At 56.2% G+C, this 18,796-nt stretch overlaps 1 protein-coding gene and 2 long non-coding RNA genes across 26 annotated transcripts in view; 2 read left to right on the forward strand and 1 right to left on the reverse strand.

Annotated features, from left to right (window-relative positions):
• Positions 1–12,772: 12,772 nt before the first annotated feature.
• Positions 12,773–17,899, reverse strand: LOC148107733 (uncharacterized). The gene is made up of 3 exons (XR_015721930.1): positions 17,387–17,899; positions 15,911–16,079; positions 12,773–14,434 (listed from the first exon to the last, which is right to left on the reverse strand). It is a non-coding gene; the product is annotated as an uncharacterized LOC148107733 (long non-coding RNA).
• Positions 14,430–15,884, forward strand: LOC123779252 (uncharacterized). Of its 5 annotated transcripts, none has more exons than XR_015721929.1 (3): positions 14,430–14,798; positions 15,269–15,553; positions 15,646–15,884. It is a non-coding gene; the product is annotated as an uncharacterized LOC123779252 (long non-coding RNA). The 5 variants fall into 5 exon arrangements; XR_006776136.2 differs by lacking the exon at positions 14,430–14,798 and adding an exon at positions 14,831–14,913; XR_015721928.1 differs by lacking the exon at positions 14,430–14,798 and adding an exon at positions 14,889–14,958.
• An 85-nt stretch (positions 17,900–17,984) lies between the features above and the next one.
• The window catches only part of KLC1 (kinesin light chain 1), a 65,559-nt gene continuing 64,747 nt past the window's right edge, over positions 17,985–18,796 (forward strand). For 10 of the 20 annotated variants that reach the window (XR_015721931.1, XR_015721932.1, XM_087856267.1 and 7 more), the window contains exon 1: positions 17,988–18,273. The gene's annotated coding sequence lies outside the window, so the exon portion shown is untranslated. Of the gene's footprint in view, positions 18,274–18,796 lie in introns of all 20 variants that reach the window. The other 10 variants (XM_087856263.1, XM_087856261.1, XM_087856266.1 and 7 more) reach the window with 3 other exon arrangements.

Below are 18,796 nucleotides of genomic sequence, written 5' to 3' on the forward strand. Positions count from 1 at the left end.
AGAGGGACAAGCAGGCTTCTCGCTGAGCAGGGAGCCCGATGCGAGGCTCCATCCCTGAAGCCTGGGATCATGACCTGAGCTGAAGACAGACCCTTAGCCAACTGAGCCTCGCAGGCACCCGTATCTTTTTTTTTTTTTAAGTTAACTATACACCCAACGTGGGGCTTGAACTCAGGACCTTGAGATCAAAAGTCCCCTGCTTATTGACTAAACCAGCCAGTGGCCCCTCAGATTCTTCTAAAATCAGCATTATTTAAAATAGGATCGTATGGGGGCCCCTGGCTGGCTTTGTTAGAGTGTGTGACTCTTGATCTTGGGGTTGTGAATTCGAGCCCCACATTGGGGATAGCGTTTATTTAAAAAATAAGATGCATATTATAAAACGCTGAGGCCCTCTTTGTATTATGTCTTGGAGCCCTGTGATGTGGGGGCGTTCCGGCCTGCAGGAGAGGACATCTGCCTCGACGGCAGGGGATTGGCCTTCGGAGCCAGGCCTTGTTAGCAAGCGTGTCTTCTGAGGACTGATGAGTTATGTGGAATTAACCAAAAGCCACTTGGCAAACAGTTCCTACTACAGAGCGAGGCATGATAATAAAGTCATAAGCTCAGATTTCTTGCGTGGCTTTTAAGCTGCTTCGAGCAAAGATGATTTCCAAGGAGAAAACTCAGAAGCCAGAGGAAGCGTGTCAGCACCCCCTTTCCATGGAGGCTTTTAAGGGCCCTCGGATGAATGGGGGTGTGTGTCAGCCTCGAGGCTGCCCAGGAGGGCGATGGTGCTGTGCTCTGCTCCGCCAGATGCCTTGTCTCCCCAGGAACACTGCACGGGGGCGGTCACGCTCCGTGCTGTTAACCCAGGTCCCCAGAGGGTGGCGTACACGCGCCAGACAACATGGAACATGGACTTCGACAGAAGGAGCGCCGTGCTGTTTGTTCAGACCATACCTCTGCTGAGCTCAGATTCTCAACCTGTCACCAGAGTGTGTGGCCCTGTGTGTGTCCTCAAAGAAACGAAGGAAAGGGAGAACCGGCAGTGAGTGAGCTTTTCATTCTTTCTGTATCCCATCAAGTTCACTGACCTGAAAGTTATTTGAAGATCGTCTTTGTCTGGGATAGTGTCACACTGGAATAAATAGCAGCTTGCCGTGGTATCGTTTCTACTTCTTTTTGCACATCAATTCTCAAGGACTCTGAGGGTGACTTTCCATAGTAACAGCAAAAGACAAGTGGACCATCTGGGCGCCTGGGGGGCTCAGTCAGTTGGGCATCCAACTCTTGGTTTCAGCTCAGGTTTTGAGCCCAGAGTCCTGGGATCGAGCCCCATATCAGGCTCCGTGCTCAGCGGGGAGCTTGCTTCTCTCTCTCTCTCAAATAAATAAATAAATCTTTAAAAAAAAAAAAAAAAAAAAGGACAAGCGGACCATCTGAAAGAAAATTCGTTTCTCAGGAAGGTGAGTTCCAGGGGGCCGTGAAGGTGTGTGTGAGCACATCACCACAAGCTGTTAGAGACACATTGTGTTAAATGTGGCTCCATGTGCAGGTCGAGGGACAGTGTGAAAAGCTGATGTATTTTGTAACCTGTGGGACTGTTGAACAACCATACCTGTGTGCTGTTGGCAGAAGGTCTTTTCAAACACAGATGTATCCTCAGGGTTCTTAGTTAGCTTGGTGTTCCAGAAAGCTTGCTTCCTGGACCCTGGAGCTGATGAGCTCTGCCCTGCAGCTGGTGGCCTAGCGATCCAGCATCCGCGTTGACATTGTGTAGGACCTTACACCAGCTGCTGCTCTTGGCGGCCTCCATAATTTACCTCCTGACATCCTCACAGCTCCTAGAGGCAAGCGTCTTGAGATTTTAAGGAACAGAAACTTACTCAAATGAGCTCTGGTCACAGGCAGGGGGTAGGTGACCATTAGAAGCCAGAGATCTCCAGGGGCGCCCAGCTGGCTCGGTTGGAAGCACATGTGACTCTTGATCTCAGGGTTGTGAGTTCGAGCCCTACTTTGGGTGTAGAGAGTACTAAAAAAAAATAAATAAAACTTAAAAAAAAAAAAAAAAGCAGCAGCAGCCAGAGATCTCCAGAAACAGACCACCCAGACCCCTGCAGTGGGAAAGTGCGACACCCCAGTGTCTGTCAGAGGCACGAATCTCTTGGGCCAGCTGCTGCCTTCCAAGGGTAGGCCGGGCCTTGGGCCGGTGCAGGGCAGGCAGAGTGACCGTGCTGATGGAATGCGGTGCAGAAACTCTAGGTCCTCTCCCCACCAGGACTCCTCAGCTCTGAGGCCACAAGACGTTGTCAGTTCCAAGCATGCTTGCTTTTAAGAGCAACTTGAAAAGATGAGCAAGAAACAAACATGTCGTACGTGCAGACGAAGGAAAGCGGTTCTTTCTTTCAGTATAAAGTAAAAATTGTCGGGGCACCTGGCTGGCTCAGTTGGTGGAGCGTGCAACTCTTGATCTCAGGGTCATGAGTTCAAGCCCCACATCAGGTGTAGAGATTAATTAAAAATAAAATCTTAAAACAATAAAGTGGAAATTGTAGAAGTGAATCTTGCTTTGACAGTCGCCGATGGGAGCAGCGCCCTGGGCCAGGAGGTGGCATAGGCTTGCTGCATCTCCATGCCTGGGGGGCGGCCTGGCAGAGGCTGTGGGGGTGCAGGCGGCTGCAGGTGAAGGCTGAGCGACGAGCACCCGCGGGTCCACTTCACAGTCCCAAGAGGTTCTCTGAAATTGTTTCCACTTGACATAAAGTACATGGTAGTCAGACACCGAGCGCTGGCAGGGGCGTCCCAGGACCTAACGCGGCCACACTCCCAGGAACCGCATGCTGTCTTGTGGCGACAATCCCATTTAATGTCAAAACATTTAACCTGACTGGTGGTGGTAACTTGCAAGGTTCCTCGACGCTCTGAGTGAATTAACGACGGTGCTCGTTTCTTCTTTCTTCCATCCTAGACGTCTAAGTTTAAATGCTTATGGTAAATTACTTTAGGTCACAAATAAATGCAAATGTTTCATTATTAAGGTGATTTTGAACCTAAAATATGTATGTTCAGTTAAAAAATACTAGGTTGTTTGAAGATTTTCTTTTTTTTTTTTTAAAGATTTTATTTATTTATTTTGACAGAGAGAGGGAGAGCACAAGCAGGGGGAGGGGCAGAGGCAGAGGGAAAAGCAGACTCCCCGCTGAGCAGGGAGCCTGATGTGGGGCTCGATTCCAGGACCCTGGGATCATGACCTGAGCCAAAGGCAGACACTTCACCGACTGAGCCACCCAGGTGTCCCCTAAGATAATTTTCTACCCAGCCATATTCAAGTAAAGTATTTTTGTGAGATTTAAATGATTATAGAATAAAAATTATCGGGACACCTGGGTGGCTCAGTCAGTGAAGCATCTGTCTTCGGCTCAGGTCATGATTTCGGGGTCCTGGGATTGGGCTCCTTGCTCAGTGGGGAGTCTGCTTCTCCCTCTGCCCTTCCCCCGCCGCTTGTGTGTGCTCTCTCTCTGTCACTCTGACAATGAATAAAGTCTTTAAAGAAAATTAATGTTTCTGTTTTCTGAGTTAAAAAAATAAAATAACATTGAGTTTCTCCCCCTCTGTGTGTTAGGTGCTGTCTGTAGACATTGTGGTTTTGTTTTTATTTATTTTTTAGATTTGATTTGATTGATTTTTTTTTTTTTTTTGAGAGTAGAGGGAGCATGGAGTGGGAGGGTGAGGGAGAGAGAATCTCAAGCAGGCTCCATGCCCAGCACAGAGCCCGATGCAGGGCTCAATCCCTTGACCCTGATCATGACCTGAGCAGAAATCAAGAGTTGGATGCTTAACCAACTGAGCCATCCAAGGGCCCCAAGATTTTCTTTTTGAGTACTCCCTGCACCCAATAGGGGGCTCAAACTTAAAACCCAAAGATCAAGAGTCACATGCTCTACGGACTGAGCCAGCCTGGCGCCCCAACACTGGTTTCTTATTTGTTCATATTTCCCCAAGAAAAGTCAGGTGTAGCCATCAGAAATGTGGGGACTCGGGGTCACTGATGATGAGAGGTCTGATTGTAGTGTTGCTGGTCCTTGTTTGGTTGTAGTCCGAGTGTACTGGAAGAGTCAGCCTCTGGGAGGTACAGCGAAGTGTCTGTAACACGACGGCACTGGAGTAGCCTTCCAGAGCAGACTTGCGTGCCTCCAGGCGCATCAGCAGGCCCCGGCTTCCTGGGCCGTGAGAATATGCAGCCGGCCGAGCCGCTGGTAGGCTTCACAGGGCGTGTAGGTACGTGTCTGGCCTTCAGCAACCCTCTCACAAATGCTCACCTTACAGTGACTAATAGAGCCATGCGAAGGGGCTGGTTCCTGAGCAGGGGAGGTGGAAAGCCGGCTCGTCATGAGTCGGGAGCCCTGGCACCAGTCCAGAGTTCAAGCAGGAAACGCCGTGGTCCCTGCATGTCCCAGAGCTGTCAGCACACAGCGGATCTTCAGGAATGACCCACGGAGGGAGTATCAGAGTATGGGAGGGCTCCCCCGTTAGCCCCTCCCTGAGTGTCCCCACTGGCACTCTGTGCTGGCAACATCACACCCAGCTCCTTAGAGAAAACCGCCTCTTGGTTGCAGAGAAGCCCTGTGCTCAGGCATTGGGCGTGCCTGGCTTTGGCTTCGTGTGTTCTAAGCCTGGCCCTCCTGGGTGCTGCTTTGATGAGCCCTTTTCCTGGCCAGCCCTCTAGGCTGTTCCTCGGAGGGGCAGAGGCTGTCTGCGGGAGAGGCTTCCACCGGAGGGGGCGGAGAGCAGAGAGCCACCGAGGGTCCCGCACAGCAGCATTCTGTCCTGTACGGTTCCAAAGACTATTTCAGATTTCTGATTAATGGGGAAATAACAAAACTTGTGGGGAATTATATGATAACGTTTTGTGTTCGATGATTTTTCCCCCATCAGCATTGTTTTTTTCTGTTTTATGGTGTGTTTTTTTTTTAAACATTTTGTTTTTAGGTAATCTCTACACCGAACATGGGGCCCAAACTCACAACCCTGAGATCCAGAGTTGCGCACTCTGCTGACTGAGCTGGCCAGGCATCCCTGCTTTTTTCTGTGTTTAAAAACAAAAGTAAGGGGCGCCTGGGTGGCACAGCGGTTAAGTGTCTGCCTTCGGCTCAGGGCGTGATCCTGGTGTTCCAGGATCGAGTCCCGCATCGGGCTCCTCTGCTGGAAGCCTGCTTCTTCCTCTCCCATTCCCCCTGCTTGTGTTCCCTCTCTCACTGGCTGTTTCTATCTCTGTCAAATAAATAAATAAATAAATCTTTTAATAAATAAAAAATAAAAACAAAAGTAAAACACAATTAGCCATGTTCTGCTGACCATTTTAACAAGGTCTCTGGTTGAGAAATTGGGCCAGTGCAGGAAGGTGTAGACTACACAGAACAGCTTCCTTTATGGAGAAAACATTTCCCCAAAGAGGAGGCTGGGGGTTCTTGCTCACAAAGCTCATGTGATGGGGGACCCACTGGGAACTGCGGGTTCGTGTCATGGCCACATTTCCCCCACTGGGCAGCCGAGCCCGTGGGGCCACGGAAGTCCCGTGAGATCCCCTCGCAGCAGTGCAGTCCAGTGGCTCGAAGGACATCCACCAGCCGCCATCACTGTCCGTCTCCAGAACTTTCTCATCTTCCCCAAACTAAAACCCCCGTCCCCCTCCCCAGCCCCTCACACCCACTCTTCTACTTTCTGTCTCTGTGAATTTGAACATGCTAGGGACCTCTTGTGAGTGGAATCACACAGTATTTGTTCTTTTATTTTTATTTCTTTTTAAGTAAGCTCTACGCCCAGCATGGGGCTTGAACTCATGACCCTGAGATGAAGAGTTGCGTGCCGTACTGACTGAGCCAGCCAGGCGCCCCCAGTATTTGTTCTTTCATGACTGGCTTATTTCACTTAGCATGATGTCCTCAGAGTTCACCCGTGCTCTAGCATGTTCAGACAGGTTTGTTTACAGATAGATCAACGGGACTCCTGTCTCCGCTCTGGCACCAGCAGCCCCCCGAGCCTCAGACACTACGCTCGGAGTTCTGTGAGGACAGCACGATCTTTGCTTCCTCATTTATTCAGCAAATGCTCATGAGCACCTCCTGCATGCCAGGCCCCGTGCCCGGCACTGGGAGCGCAGCAGTGGATGTGATCGCCCTCATGGGCCACCCTGTCCGTCTTGTGCCCCCAGTGTCCTGTGCCCATGTGGTGGGGACAGCCATCCTCCCTGCTGGGCAGTGCCCCTTCTCAGATGGTGTTCCAGGAAAATCATTTCTTTCCTTTCATGCCATTGAAAATGAATTGATCAGTCCTCCAGTTCAGGCTGTTTCAAGCTCCATTTGTAGCTACTTGGCTATTGATTTGCAGTGATGATTGTCCACTTTGTCCTGAGTCAGTCCTTGGGTGGAAAAGTACAGGAAGAGCCCCTGGAGGAGGGGATGAGAGGAATGGGTGAGGTCGGTAGATTTCCAGAGGTGGTTTCTATCCAGGTATTTGGGGGTTGTAAGCCCTCCCCCACCCCAACACACACCCAGAGATGAGTTTGCCATCAAAACAGATCCACGGTTTGGTGCTGAGTGGAAAGATGAACACAGGGCCAGGCTGTAGGCAGTGGCTACTGGCTCGTGAAAGGTTAGTCCATTTGCCAGGAAACCAGTGGGCAAACAAGATTTTTATGTTATGTACGTATGTATGTATATATGTATTTTAGGGTTTTATTTAGGATACTGGCTGGCTCGGTCGGTTAAGGAGCTGACTTGATTTTGGCTCGGGTCATGATCTCAGGGACTTGGGATCGAGCCCCTTGTCAGGCTCCAAGCTCAGCAGGGAGTCTGCTCATGCTCTCGCTCGGAACTCTCTCTCTCTCTCTCTCTCCCCCACAGTAAGTAAATATTGAAAGAGAGACAGAGCAGGAGGAGGGGCAGAGGGAGAGGGATCTCCATCAGACTCCGCTAAGCGCAGAGCCCGACGAGGGACTCCGTCCTAGGACCCATGAGATCATGACCTGAGCTGAGACTGTCAGACGCTCAACTGAGCCACCCAGGGTCCCCAAGATTTTTATTTTAGAAAGCAGCACCCCGATATGTCCTTGGTGCCTCCCCGAGTGTGGTGGTCGAGATGTCCACTCTGGTGGGGACGTGGCGGGACACGTCTCAGAGCCACCTGCACAGACCCAGCTCCTGCACCGTGGACAGAAAGTGGGACCTCCTGTCAGCACAGGGCCCTGCTGCATCTGGCTGCGACCTCCAGAGTCTGGTCATGGAGGCACCCGGCCCGGAGGACACGGCCCCTGCGGGGGCAGAGTTGTGTCGGTCTTCGTTTCTGTCTTCCCCGCCCCCGCCCGGCCCTCACCCAGCCGCCTGGCACAGTGGACCTTGGCCGTTAGATGTGCTTAGTGAATGCAGTTGTGGCCCCTGGCCCTTTTACCAAATAATGGTAACAGGAAGCAGGTGTTGCCGTCTGCAAGGCACGGTTCTCAGAGCTTTATTTACGTGGATTCAGGGCATCCTCAGAATCCCTGGAGGCATCCTGGGGGCCTCTCCACAGAGCACAGGGCCCCTGGCCAGGCCCCTCCAGCTGCAGCTTGGAATCAAGGCTCTGGGGCGCCTGGCTGGCTCAGTTGGCAGAGCATGCGACTCGATCTCAGGGCTGGGAGTTCGAGCCCCACGTTGGGCATAGAGCTGACTTTAATAAGGGGGGGCACTTGGGTGGCTCAGTCGGTTAGGTTACCAGCTCCTGATCTCGTCTCAGATCTTGATCTCAGGGTTGTGAGTTCAAGCCCTGCATTGGGCTCCATAAAATTCTGATAAAATTTGCTGAAGAAACAGCAACAATATGTGTATATATATTTCTAAAGTTAATTTCACTTGCTTCTCTGTACCTTTTGTACTGTGGCTGCTAGACCATTTTAAATGACACTGTGGCCCACATTAGTTTCCCACTGGTCAGTGCTGGTACAGCAGGCACAGGCCCCGGAGGTGTCCGAGGTCGGGGGCGGATGGGGGGCGCTGGGCTGACCCAACCCGGAGAGCCCTTGCAGACGCCAGGACTGTGCTGGTGGGATGGGCTCGGCCTCACAGAATGACGTTCCAGCGGGGCTTTGGCAGGTGAGCTCATCTGCCTGTTGGAAAGTTCGGGTCAGTGAACATTTTCTGAGTAAGTCCCCCACCCCAGCCCCTGTTTCTCTTAGGAGTCTGACTACTGCATCGGCCTTGCCAACACAGGACAAGCGGCCCTCGACTCACCTTCTGGGAGCAGGCGAGGCAGCATCTGACCCATATTGGCTGTCCCCAAAACAGTATTTGCTAGGACAAGCTGGGGACAGGGCACTCCCCCCTCCCCCTCACAGGCTCTAGGACAGATCCACAGAGAACCCTTCCACACTTCATTTGCCTCATCTGTAGAATGAAGCTTCAGCAGTCTGCTTCCTGGAGACGGGCTGACTGTAGTGGGACTCCCAGATGTGTCCCTGTCCTAAGCCCTTGTACCCAGGAGCGTGCCCTCATTGGGGAACAGGGACTCTGCAGATGTAATTAAGGATATCGGGATGAGATCATCCTGGATTTAGGAGGGGCCCCACATCCAACGACAAGTGTCCTTAGAAAGGAGAGGGAGATTTGTGACACAGGCCTACGGAAGGCCATGTGCCGAGCAGAGAGCCTGGACCGATGTGTCTTCAAGCCAAGGGGCTCGTGGCATCACCAGGAGCTGGACGGGCCTGGAACGCTCCTCGCTCAGAGCCTCAGGGGAACCAGCCCTGCCCGCACCGTAGTCTCTGACTTCTGACCTCCAGAACGGTGAGAGAATAGACTGCTGTAGTTTTGGTCCTTGTTTGTGGTCATTTGTCACAGAAGCTCTGGCAAACAAGCTGACGGGTTCCCGACTGAGAGCTAATGAGCGCAGCGGAAGGAACTCACAGTGTTTTTGCAATGAGGTGGAGTCGATGTGTAGTCCTGGAAAAGGGGAATGCCATTTATGTCTGATGGATCAGCAGCTTCTAGAAGGAATCAATAGGTGAAAACTTCCAGAGGCCCTGCCAAATCTCTTCCTGAATCTTGCCTCCAGAGCTGAGAACGTGGGGAGATGCTCTGATCTTCCTGAAGCATCAAAGTAGGCACTCGACTTTGGTCCAGCGACTGGTCTCCCCTCTCCTAGCCTCAGTTTCTGCATCTGTAAAGTGGAATGGTGCTCATGGAGAAAGGGTGTGAACACATGGGACAGGGCTGTCTGTGCAGACTTCTGTGTGCTTGGGGATCACGGGCGCTGGAAGTGGATGGGGGCCCAGGCACAGCCCAGCCGAGGCAGTCTCACCCCCAGATACTCTGAAGGCTGGGAGTTTTTTGTTTTTTTTAAAGATTTTATTTACTTACTTGACAGAGAGAGTGAGCGAGAGGAAGAACAAGCAGGGGGAGCTGGAGAGGGAGAAGCGATGCCCGCTTGATCCCAAGACCCCGGGATCATGACCTGAGCCAAAGGCAGATGCCTAACAACTGAGCCCCGGGCGCCCCTGAAGGCTGTGATGATAAATGCATTTGTGCGCTTCCCTGCTCGGTGTCAGCCCTGTCCTTCCTTCTACCCTGCAGAGCGGAGCAGAACCTGGTAGAACTCGTCCCAGGACATGGAATGCGCGTAGGGCTCAGAGCCTTCCCTGGGGATGGGTGTGCCTGGGTCTGCCTGGCTTGTGGGTCTCCCCGGGCCCAGCCTTTATCTCCGCACAGGGGACGGGCACAGTGGCTGCCTGGGTGGGCTGGGAGTCCACTGCTCCCGGGGTGACCCTCGAGGCCCATCTTTGGCTGGCCTCCTCCCCCCAGGTCCCCTTTCTCCTGAGCATTTGTGGAGTCATGTGGCCCCGGGCTGGGCCAACACAGAGGTGATTTCTGTCAGAAGGAGGTAAGTGAGCCTCTTTTTCCAAACATGATTGTGAATCCACCAGATTATGTGGGGACCAGGACATCTACTAAGAGAAGAAACCAGTGTGAACAGTGTTCATAATTGCACTTCCTATGTGGACAGGCGTGACAGGAACTGGGGGGAGGGAAGGAGGAAGCCAGCTCAGAGGACACGGGCCCCAGAGCTTTGACAATCCAGTTGGGTGAGCCAGACCAGTGCTGGCATGGACAGTCTGGGCTTGGAGATGCCCTGCTGCACCCCTGCCCCTGGGGTGCCGCCCAAGGGAACAGGGCTGAGTGAGCTCAAAGAGTTACCGATAGGGAGGACTGTGGCTGCCCCCAGCCTCCGCTCCCTGTCCCCCACCCTGCAACGGCATCTTCCCAGGGTGGGCCCCCAACAGCTAAGCCAAGCGGCGCAAGGTGTGCTCCTGGCCAGGCAGGGGGTCCCTGTGGGCTTGTGGCCTGGGGCACTGACTGGTGGGTGGGGGGTGAGAGGCTCTTCCCTTCTGGACCGTGAGGTGTGGAGGTGCAATGTCTGGAACTACTGCAGCCATTTCTGCTCCTACGAAGGGAGCCAGGCTGAGACTTGATTATATACCAGCTAGAGGCAGAGGCAAGAAAGCCACAGGACACGGAGCCCCGCACCCCCATGGCAGGGTCCAGAAGTCCAAGGTCCCCTGCAGGTGGAACTGGGGAGGGGTGAGGCAGATGAAGGACAGGGACGTGTGAAATCCACCACCTGGGGTGTTCGCTGTTTCCTTGTTCATTCAGTTGAGCTCCATCAATTGAGCTGCACTAGGGCCTGGGGAGGGGCAGGAGATGGCAGAGGGATTCAGGTGAGGTCTATGCCCCAGGACACCAAACAGCTGTGAGGTGAGACTGTCTTGGTGGATGAGGCCGAGGACCCTGAAGAGCAGGGGGGTAGGCTGTGTTCTGTGGAGGGAGCATCTGGGAGCCATGTGGCCAGTGGCTGTCAGGCACCCAGGGATTAAAGTCCCCAAAAGTCTCCTTCTCCTAGAGGGGGTTGTAGCTGGGCTAGGAGCAGCCTGTGCTGGTTCGGGGACAGACTTGGCACCTGCATGGCTATTTTTGTCTGAAAACTGGAAGCAGCTCTCCATCGGCCCGTGTGAGGAGCACCATATCTGTGTCCTTGAGCAAATACTGCCCCTCCTGGAATCACAGCCATCTAAGGTGGAAAGGGGGATGGCCAACATATTGTGGGTCCCTGGGCTCCACGGTTCTGCAGAAGCAGGGCCGTGGAGTGCCTGATAAGCAAGAGAATTGTGCCTGGAAAGGCTTGGTGACCCCCCTCTGGGGTGCCCTTCTGTGGGGAGTGCAGAGCTGAGGCTAGCAGGGTCCCTGGGAGAGAGAAGGACTGGGGGCCTGCCAGGAGGAGGTAAATAGGGGTAGGGAGGGGAGAGGACACAACACAGGCCTGTGAATCCATGCGTGACCTTGGAGGCAAGGGGTACAGGACAGTTGGGGTGATAGCCCAGGCCTTGGAACCTCCTGTAGTCCTTGGGCTTTGAGCCCCTAGAAAGTGAGAAGAGCGGCCCCAGCCTGCCCCCGTGGTGTGGAGGCCATAGAGACCAGCTTCCAGCTGAGCCCCTCTTCCCAGAAGGCAGGGATTGGGGTGGAACATGGGGCCAGTTCCCAACCACAGCCCCTCATGATGTTCCTGGGAGGCAGATCACCCCCACTTTGCAGGGGAACAGATGAGACCACACAGTGGAGGGTTAGGGCTGGGGCCCAGTCTCCTGATTTCAGCCAAGTGTGCTCCTCGTGGGCCTTAATTCAGGACACAATTCGTTCCTTCCTCTTTCCCCCCCTTCCTTTAACACTTTCAGTGCCGCCACTGCGCTGCGCATCGTGATGGGAGCCCAGAGACCACCTCGGCTGTGGAGGGGATGGAAGTGCCGCGTCCTTCAGCAACGATGTGAGGTGGAAGGTGCTGGGGTGCGACAGAGCTGTGTGTTCCTAATTTATGCCCCTCCACCCCCAGGTGCCGGCTCACGAAGGACCATGTGCTGGGATCGTGCTGGGGGAACTGAGAAAATGTCTGAGAATGTGCCAGTTAGTACTGCTGCGTAACAGGCCATCCCGAAACCCAGTGGCGCCGTCAGCCGTTCTGTTAGCTCAGATTGCCTGGTCAGGGATTTGAGTGGGCACATCAAAGACGGCTCATCCCTGCTCCTCCGTCTCAAAGGCTGGGGGCGACACGACGACTGGGGGCATTTTCACCCCTGTCCCTGACAGTGACATTGGCTGTCACCCAGAACATCTGCACAAGTGGTCTCCTCGTGGTCTCCCCATGTGGCTGCATGGGCTTCCTCCCAGCAGCCTGGCGACTGGCTCCCAAACAGCTTCCCCGGAGAACCAGCTGGAGGCAGTGTCCCTTTGGAGTCCTGTCTTCGGGAGTCCCACAGTGTCACTTCCACTGTATGGCAGGCTTACCCAGATTCAGAGGCAGGGGACAGACTCCACCTCTTCATGAGAGGAGTGTCAAAGTCACCTTGTAAGACGAATGTGTGGGTTGGAAGATGCTGATTGAGGTGGCCATCTTTGGAAGATGTCCTCTGCCACAGGAGTGTCGGAGCATCTGAGCTGTCCCTGCTGGAGGGCCCGTCCTAAGCCCAGCCACTGGTTCCCTGTCTTCTCTCCAAATACTGGGCTGTGTGTCCTCCTCCGTCCCCACCTCCTCTCTGGTTGTTGCATATTTGCAACCTGTAGGCCAACATTGTAAATCATTTTTGAACAGCAGAATCGTTGCTTTTACAGGATGTCTTAGGAAGGGCTTTTCCACCTTGGCGGCTGGGCTGTCACTGAGGAAGTATGTCCCTTCCTAATGGGAAGCTTCCAGCCTCCCAGCACCCCACCGGCTCTGTAATTTGGGGTGGCACCCCTGCCCCAGCCGTGAGAGGCAACTCTTGGAGCCTCTCCCATTCCTGCCGGCTCAGGATCCTTGCGAGCGGGGGCGCTGACTGTCCCTTGCGGCAGACCATCTTCAAGGGTCTTCATACAGCTAGCTGCCGCGTTCGGAATGCTGCTGCAGCGCTGCCGGGGCGGAAACTGTCAATTGCTTAGGGACAAGGTCTGGAAGTTTCTGATAAAACGACATACACCTACTCAGCGGCTAGCAGCTCTCTTCCTGGGTATTCACCCCAGAGAAATGAAAACGTGTGTTTCCCAGAGACGAGGGCAAGAGAGCTCAGATCAGCTTTATTCCTGGTAGCCGGGGTGGGAGCATCTACAGGCAGCAGCACGGGTGAGTGCAAGCCCTGCAGGCTGACTGACAGGGGCCTGACATGAAAGGCCACACTGTTGGATTCTCTTTCTATAAAATGCCAGAGCAGGAAAAGCTAAACTACAGTAAACAAAACAGAGCAACAGAACAGTGCTTGGGGGACTGACCGCGAAGGGGCGTGAGGGAGGGGTCAGCAGTCCACTTCCCCATAGGGCTTCAGGGACACATGTCAGCTGGATGGCATCCTTCAGACGCGTGTGTTTCACACGTGCTCATCGTGGAAATGTACCCTGAGAAGCAAATGCTGGACTCCATTCATGATATGCACACTGTCGTGTGTGGGGGCGGATAGCAGGGCTGGTGAAAGGGAGGGACAGGTGATAAGGGACAGGTGATAAAACAGGGCGAGATGTTGATTGTAGAATCTTGGTGGTGGGTACACGGTGTGCCCTGTACATATTTTTATGCACGTTTGAATATTTTCTTAATAAAATGGGGGATTCCCAGGGAGAATGTCAGTTTTCCATGACCTGTGCCTAATCCCAGGTCCCCAGCCCCCAGTGCTTATTTCTGTCGTCATGGTCATCACACTAGATGCAATTGTTTCATTAACAGATGCTCTCCCCTCCCCCAGTTTCGGGTGGTACCCCTTTTAGATGACCCCATAAAACGGGTTAGTTCTGCAGGCCACATGATGTGGGAAATCCAGCATGTTTTCTCATCTGGCCCGTGGTTCCTTGAGAGGGTGTATAGTGGCATAGGCTCCTGGGCACTGGGAGTATGGTGGCTCCAGTTCAGAGACAGGTGTGGGCTCAACAGTGGCTGCTACGTGTACAGACACACACACAGGGCGCGCTGCTCTTTCTCTCACAGAGACTCCGGTGCCCCGCCTGCCTGCGTGTGAGCATCAGTCCCCATCTGGAGAGATCCTGGGCCTACACATGGCTGTGTGAAGGGCTGGACCATCCAGGAGTGTTTCCCTTATGGCCTGGTGTCCCCAGGGCCAGCCCGAAGTGGGCTCAGGGCTTCAGGATGGCTGGTCCTCTCCCGCCTGGCAGCTGGACTTCTTGCCGGGCAGTGTAGGGGTCCCCAAAACACAAAAATGAAGTCCTCTCGGCCTTCTTTAGGCTTAGGCCGGGAATGGGCAGCCTTACTCCCGTGGTACTCGGCAAGCAGGCTGGCCCAGAGTGCGGGTGGGAGGGGTGAGTCAGGAATGCTGGGGTACTGGGTCATTCTCCCTGGGGACCCTCGGCCGCAGGGCCGTCAGACTTCACCCAGCAGGACCCAGGCCGAACTTTCCCTGCATTCAGAGAAAAATGTGAGAGAGAGAGGCTGAGGGAACTGCCCACTCCCCATCCTCCTTCTTCCACCCAAAGTGCTGCTGTGCGCGCTCGCCTTGCGAGAGCGGTCCCCGCAGCTTAATGGCGGCAGCTCGAGCTCCTTAAATACAAAACACAAATCCGGTAAATGTCGTTTTCAGAAGCGAAGCATCAGACCAGAGAGGGTGTGACCTGGGCGGAGAGCAAGGCTGCTGAGCCCAGAGTAGCCCCGGCCCCGGGTTCCGGTCCCGATGCCAGGCCGCCCCTCCCGGCCCGGGCGCACCGGCCACCGTCCCCGAGCCTGGCGGAGACTTGAGGATGGCCAGACTCAGCTTTGCCCAACCAGTGAGGGGAGGGGCGGTGCCCGTGCTGGAGGGGCGTGGGGGGCGGTGCTCAGGCTGGAGGGGGCGGGGCCCAGGCTGGCTGGGGAGGACGGTGACGCAGTGCTGGAAAGGGCACGGTGGGGTGGTGCCCTGGCTGAAGGGGGTGTGGGGGAGGCTCCCAGGTCTGGGGTGTGCGTGTGGGCGGTGCCCAGGCAGGAGGGGGCGGGGAGCGGTGCCCAGGCTTGAGGACGAGGGCGGTGGTGCCCGTGCTGGCGGGAGCGTGGGGGTGCGGTGCTCAGGCTGGAGGGGGCGTGGGGGGGCGTTGTCCATGCTGGAGGGGGCGGGGGGCTGCGCCCAGGCTGGGATGGGACGGAGGGGCGGTCGCGGACCTGGGTGTGAGCGTTGGGGAGGCAGCACAGTGGGACCGGCGGGAAGTTGGGGCGTACCGGCCACACAGCCTGTGTTTACCCTCTTCCTTGCCTGTCTCCGCAGGGGTGCGCGGGCCCCTCTCTGGCCGGGACGGCTCTGACAGTTCGCCCCTTCCGGACCCGAGGACACTCACCCAAGAATCGCTTCCCAGCCCCGCCACATTGCCAAAGGCAGGGTTCCGGGGCCTCCTTCCCTTCCTCCTGCCCCCTTCCGTCCCTCCCTTTCCTCTTTAGACACTAATGGACTGGAGCTGTCCACTGGACTGCAGACCCCTCGAGATCAAAGGGAAATCCCAGCATCCCAATCTCCCCCAAAGAGCTGCTCCTGGACAGAGACATCCACAGACATGTAGGTGAAAGGACAGGACCCCTCTCCATTCTCCAAATGTGACAGATGATTGCGTGGTTTGTTCTGTCTTGGGCACTGTTTTCTTCCTACAGTTCCACCACTTGGACTTCAACTGCTGGATCCTTCCCACCTGTCATGTGGATGTCCCTCTTCCGAGGAATCCCCTGAGCCTTGAGGGACATAGAGCCACTCCCCTCAGCACCTGAGCGGGTGCTGAGCCTTCTGTCTCAGCTCCACAGGCTGCTGGCCGGTGTAGGGGTGTCTGTTCTCCCATTGCCCAGCTTCACACCTGACACCAGTGGTACTCAATAAATATTGGGAATGGAGTGAGTATGAGGCTGTATGCTCCTGATTTACCTCTAACTCCCAGGTGCCTGGTCAACTGCAGGAGTTTGGCATGTGGGTGTTTCCACTCTTCCTTGACCAGGGGACTTCAGCCTTGGCTTCATCTGGGTCCTGTAGGCTGCCTCCAAATCTGTACTCCAGCCCCAGCCTCTGTTTAGGTGTCCAGGATGCCTGCTGATCTCTGCTTTCACAACAGGGAAGTGAAAGGGTCAGAGAACATGGGGAAGGAGACAGAAGTAAAGGAGGGCAGAGGACAAGGCATCTACATTTGGGGAAAGCAGGAGGAAGGAGAGATGGAGAAGAGGAGGAGGCTAATGCATGCAGGCTGCCTTTTTCAGAAGGGAAGAGCACGGCAGCAAGGAATGAGCCCGCTCCAAAGGTCCCATGCTGCCCCCATTGAACACAGCCCCACCCTCCAGGACCCTGGTTAACCCTCTGGGACCTTGGCTAGCTCAGCAGGCTGTAGGCCACGAGGATGCTCAAGGTCATCAGGACATGTGCCAACAGGTGTGTGCTTCCTGGGGCCCTGGTCCTTTAGGTTTGTGGGGAAGGACAGATAATGGACTTGCTGCCTCTGGGTAGCCTTGCTGAGGCTTTTCCACCACAGAGGCTCTCCTCAGCTCCGCGAGTGCCCACATAGGAAGCAGAGAGCTGCTCCCTTCTGATTCCTAAAGCTGAGTTAATCCTTGGAAGCAGCAAGCCGACCAGGGGACCTGCAGGGCCTAGAGCGGGCATCTTATCTATCCTCTTTACCAGCACACCTTGACTCTTATGGTGGGGATCATGGCAGCTCAACTAACATTTGTTGAGAGATAATAAAGCCTAAACAGAGTGGCAGCAGTGGGATGGAGAGGGTGGATCACAGCAGTATGAAGGAGGCTACTCATTAGAAGAGGACACTAGCACCTCAGGTTTCTGGGTGAGTGGAGCGAACAGTCACAAAGCCCAGAGTCGCAGAGAAAGGAGCCTCATTCAGCCTGCTCCTCCCTTCTCTAGAGCACTTTGATTCCAGCTGTGTGCCCAGCCCCTAGGGGTTTGTGGAGGAGCCCGCGACATCCAAGACATCCAAGCCACAGGGTGGCCAAGTCACTAAGGGAGTGTGGAAAGGTGGTTTGATTCACTGCTTCTCCCTCACCCCTTTTTAGCTGACCTTTGCATTTATATGAAATAATAGTAAGCGGACCTCCCTGCGAAAATCTAGGAGCACTTATTTCCCTAGTGACTATGTAATTCCAGGGTTAAAACGGCTGCTGGTCCTGGTTCAAAAGTAAGTGCGGGATGGAGGAACGCCTCCTGGTTAATAATGCCACGGCCCCCGCACTTGGGACATCTGCAGGCACCTGGCGGTGGGGGTTCTCCCGAGCAGGGGGCAGGCAAAGAAAGCTGAGCCTTGCCCACTGAATCAGCATGCGTCCTCCTGGCGGGCTGCTGAGTCAGGCCTGCGGAGCGGGCGATGCAGCAGCATGAGGCCCAGGCGCGCTCTCTGACCTGGAAGTACTGCCCTTCAGGCGGGGGCTGGAGGTCGCGGCACTGCTGCCACGGGTGGGGTGCAGCAGGCGGTGGCATCTCTGCCCTTGCCAGGCGCTAGCGGTGCAGTTCGTGTGAAGCCTGTGTGGCCGAGGGGAGCGCCCGGGAACTCCCCTTGAGCTCTGACTGTTGAGCGTCGTGGGGCAGCGAGGGAATAACGAGATGGGGAGGGCCAGGGTCTTCACCAAAGTCTAGATTTCCCCGGAGAAGGCAGAGAGGCCTCCTGGCTTCGCTTAGCCCCCCAGGACCCCTTCCTTTGGCGAGGCTGCTGAAAGCCCTCCTTGCGGGTTCCAGGGAGAGTGAACCGCGCACATAAAACGCGTAAAGACGGGGCTTGGCCCACAGTGAACATCACTCCGGAGACAGGCGAGCAGGAGGGTAGGGCCGGGGCGCGGCGGTCGGGGGCGGCGGCGCCCCGCCCCAGCGCCCCCTTCTCGCGCGTCCGCAGGGCTCCGCGCTATGCGGGGACCTCAGTTTCCCGGCCGCGCCCCGCGCCCCGCCCCCCGGCGGCGGGCCGGTGACGTCACGGGCGGCGCGCGGCATTGTGGGGCGGGAGCGCCGAGTCGGGGGAGGGACGCCGAGACGCCATTTTCGGCGGCGGGAGCGGCGGAGCCGGAGCAGAGCAGAGTCGGCGGCGCGGGGCGGCGGCTGCGGGGAGGATCCGCGGCGGACAGCGCTCGCGGGCGGCCGAGGATGCTGCGGGGCGGCCGCGCCAGCGCCCCTAGCTCGTGACCGTCGGCCGCGTCTGAGGCAGCTGAGGCGGCGGGCCCCGCGCAGTCCTCCGCGCACGCGCCCCGCGACCTCCCGGTGCTGACAGCGCGAGCGCGCGGCCCCGCGGGAGCAGCACGGTGAGTCCTCGGTCCCCGTCCCGGCCGTGCCCCGGTCCTCGGCCCTCACCCGCGTCCCCTCCTCGGACCGCGGTCCTCGGGCCCCCGCCCTCGTCCACATCCCCTGCAGGTCCTCTTCCCGGGCCCAGCCCCTCCCGGGTCCTCATCCCTGTCCACTGCTGGTCTCCCTCCCCGGCGCCGCGGCTCCGGTCCTCATCCATGTCCCGTCCCCTCCAAGACTTCATCCCCGCCCACAGCTCCTTCCCCATCCCGGTCTCCGGTTCAGGTCCCGGCCCCACCCCATGTTCGTTCCCTTCTGCGCGTCCCCGGCCCCCACCCCCGGCTCGGCAGTGCTGCGGGCGGGGGCGGCGGCTCGCGGGAACAGCTGCGGACCCCCGGAGCCGCGCGAATGGGGCGGGGAGGGGGATACGGCCGCCCCCGGGAGCGCGGCGCGGTGGGGAGGGGCGGCCGGCCCGGTAGGCTTTGTCCGAATTCTCCTTCTTCCTTCCGGCCCCCGCCCTCTCCCGCGGCACCGCCCTGGGCG

Source organism: Ursus americanus, chromosome 26 (assembly GCF_024610735.1).
Source record: "Ursus americanus isolate L20-20 chromosome 26, mUrsAme1.1.p, whole genome shotgun sequence".
NCBI classification, from domain to species: domain Eukaryota; kingdom Metazoa; phylum Chordata; class Mammalia; order Carnivora; family Ursidae; genus Ursus; species Ursus americanus.